Source organism: Rhinopithecus bieti, unplaced genomic scaffold (assembly GCF_001698545.2).
Source record: "Rhinopithecus bieti isolate Rb0 unplaced genomic scaffold, ASM169854v2 scaffold_74548, whole genome shotgun sequence".
Lineage (NCBI taxonomy): Eukaryota > Metazoa > Chordata > Mammalia > Primates > Cercopithecidae > Rhinopithecus > Rhinopithecus bieti.
Window position 1 is genome coordinate 1255976 of NW_016828873.1, and position 3797 is coordinate 1259772.

Sequence of the window (3797 nt, forward strand, 5' to 3'; positions counted from 1 at the left end):
GGGAGGGATTGCATTGGGGAGTTATACATGATATAAATGATGAATTGATGGGTGCTGACGAGTTGATGGGTGCAGCACACCAACATGGCATAAGTATACATATGTAACAAACCTGCACGTTATGCACATGTACCCTAGAACTTAAAGTATAATTAAAAAAAAAAAAAAAAGAAAATATCAAATACAAGGAACATCAGAAATCCATACAAGGGTCATATTAAGTCTTTGGCCAAACACTAGGTTGCACATGTACAGGGTGACACTCCTGATGATGCCTGGCAGTGAATAGCTGAATGAAGACTCTGGTGGTCACATAGTACCAAGAGACAGAACAAGCAGATAAAACCATGAACATGTGAGGAATTCAACTGAGATGCCTCAGAAAGGTCACACTGTTAGGAGACAATTCCAGGGGTCTCTCACTTCTCTTCACTTCTTTACAGCAGAGATAGATGACTGGGTTTTATTCCAGACTATCTTTTCCAGGATGACTGATTAATAGGGGAAGTAATCATTAACAAAGTTTTAAACTATTAACATGATATTAACAAGATTAAAGCAAACACCCTTAGAAAATAGTCTCCACTCCAAGCAGAGAGCACATTACCTTATAGCCTTGGAAGACAGAAACACAGATATACCTTGAAGATATTGCAGGTTCAGTTCCAGATCACCTCAATAAAATGAGTATCACAATAAAGCAAGTCACACAAATTTTGTGATTTCCTAGTGCATATAAAAGTTATGTTCATACTATACTACAGTCTATTAAGTGTGCAATAGCATTATGTCTTTAAGAATGTACAAACCCTAATTTAAAATTACGTTATTGCTTTTAAAAAATGCTAACAATCTTCTGAACCTTCAGCAAGTCGCAATCTTTTTGTTGGTGGAGGGTCTGCCTCAATGTTGATGGGTGCTAACTGATCAGCATGGTGGCTGCTGAAGGCTAGGGTGGCTGTGGAATTTCTTAAAATAAGGCAACAATTAACTTTGCCACATCAATTGATTCTTCCTTTCACAAAAGATTTCTTTGTACCATAAGATGTGGTTTGATAGCATTTTATCCACAGTAGAACATCTTTCAAAATTAGAGTCAATCTCAGCTGGTTATGGTAGTGCAGGCCTGAAGTCCCAGCTACCAGGGAGGCTGAAGCAGTAGGACAGCTTGAGCCCAGGTGTTCAAAGCCAGCCTGGGCAACATAGCAAGACCCCATCACAAAAAAAAATATTGGAGTCAATCCTCTCAAACCCTTCCCTGCTTTATCATATAAGCTTATGTAATATTCTAAACCCTTGTTTGTCATCTCAACAATGTTCAGAGCATCTTCACCAGTAGAGTCCATCTTAAGAAACCACGTTCTTTGCTCATCCATAAGAAGCAACTCCTCATACATTAAAGTTTCATCATAAGATAGCAGCAATTCGGTCACATATTCAGGATTTACTTCTAATTCTAGCTCTCCTGCTGAGGTGGAGAAAGTTTTAGTGGTCTGGATGGAAGATCAAACCATCCACAACATTGCTTTAACTCACAGCCTAATCCAGAGCAAGGTCTTACCTCTCTTCAATTCTGGGAAGGCTGAGAGAGATGTGGAAGCTGCAGAAGAAAATTCTGAAGCTAGCAGAGGTTGGTAGCTTCACACATATCCACCACACCTGCGTTACTTATTCCACTGAAGTCTTAAACCCCTCCAAAGTCATTCATGAAGGTTGGAATCGATTTGTTCCAAACTTCTGTTAATGTTGATATTTTGACCTCCTCCCATGAATCATGAAATATTCCTAAACACATCTAGAATGATGAATCCTTTCCATTCACCGTACTCTGCCAAGATCCATCAGAGGAATCAGTACCTAGGGCATCTATAGCCTTCCAGAAAGTATTTCTTACATTTAGACTTAATGATATAAAACTTGAAAGTCAAAATTATTCTTTGATCCGTGGGCTACAGAATGGATGTTGTGTTAGCAAGCATTAAAACTTTTGTCTTCTTGTATATCTCCATCAGAGCTCTTGGGTGAACAGGTACATTGTCAGTGAGCAACAATACTCTAAAAGAAATCTTTTTTTCTAAGCAGTAGGTCTCAACAGTGGCTCTAGAATATTCAATAAGTCATGCTATAAACACATATGCTGTCATCCAGGCTTTGTTATTCCATTTAGAGAGCACAGGCAGAGTAGATTTCGTATAATTTGTAAGGGCCCTGGGATTTTTGAATTGATATATGAGCGCTGGCTTCAACTTCAAGTCACTAGCTACATTAGCCCATAACAAGAGTCAGCCTGTACTTTGAAACTCAGAAGGCAAGAACTGACTTCACCTTTCTAGCTAGGAAAGCCTTATATGGCATCTTCTTTTAATATAAGGCTGTTTCATCTTCACTGAAAATCAGTTGTTTAATGTAGCCACCCTCATCAATGATCTCAGCTAGATCTCCTGGATAACTTGCTGCAGCTCCTACATCAGCACTTGCTGCTTCACCATACACACTTTCATGTTACAGAGATGGCTTCTTTCCTTATCTCATGAACCAACCTCTGCTAGCTTCAAATTTTTCTTCTGCAGCTTCTACATCTCTCTTAGCCTTCCCAGAATTTCTGAAGAGAGGTAAGACCTTGCTCTGGATTAGGCTGTGACTTAAAGCAATGTTGTGGATGGTTTGATCCTCCATCCAGACCACTAAAACTTTCTCCACTTCAGCAATAAGGGTGCTTTGCTTATCATTTGCGTGTGCACTGGAGTAGCACTTTTCATTTCCTTCAATAACTTTCCCTTTGCATTCACAACCTGTCACAAACAGTTAGTTGGGTGCAAAAGGCCTGGCTTTCAGCCTATCTCAGGTTTTTAAATGCCTTCCTCACTAAGCTTTATCATTTCCAGTATTATATTTCAAGTGAAATACATGTGAGTCTTCCTTTCACTTGGACACTTAGAGGCCATTGTGGGGTTATTAACTGGCCTAACTTCAACGTTGTTGTGTCTCAGGGAATAGTAAGCCTCAGGAGAGGAAGAGAGATGGGGCAACAGCTGGTCTGTGGTGCCCCATCTCTCTTGTTAGAATACATACATTTATCAATTAAGTTTGCCATCTTATATGGGCATGGTTTATGGTACTGCAAAACAATTACAACAATAACATCAAAGATCACTGATAACAGATCACCTTATTTTATATATACATAATATATAATAATAGTGAAAATTTTTAGAAGGTTCAAAGTTATATTATTTTGAGTTATAACCGTCTGCTTAATACAATTACACCATTTTCACTTCTAAGAACCATCTCATAATTTAAAGAATGATATGGCTGAGAAAGATACTTAGGAAGACATTTTAGGCATTGCTGAATTTAAATCATCTTCCAAATACTACATTCTGCCCCTTTCTTTATTGTAATAGTTTATCTGAAAGTACAAAAAAATTAGTAAATTGCTTTTACTATGCAATTCTGAAATATCAAGTCTGCCTCCAATAAAAAAATAGTAACTACTTTTATAACATTAAGGTCAAGTTATTTGTAAAGATAATATCAACTGAGACTTTTTGGCACTTACGGCTAATCCATTATAAACAACTGTCAATCTTAAAAACACAGTTCGAGTAAATGTGTAGTTACACTGGGTACAGATAAGAAAATACAAGGCCAGCATGGTAGCTCATGCCTGTAATCCCAGAACTTTGGGAGGCAGAGGCAGGTGAATCATGAGGCCAGGAGTTCAAGACCAGCCTGACCAACACAGCAAAACTCCGTCTCTACTAGAAATACAAAAAAAAAAAAAAAAAAAAAAA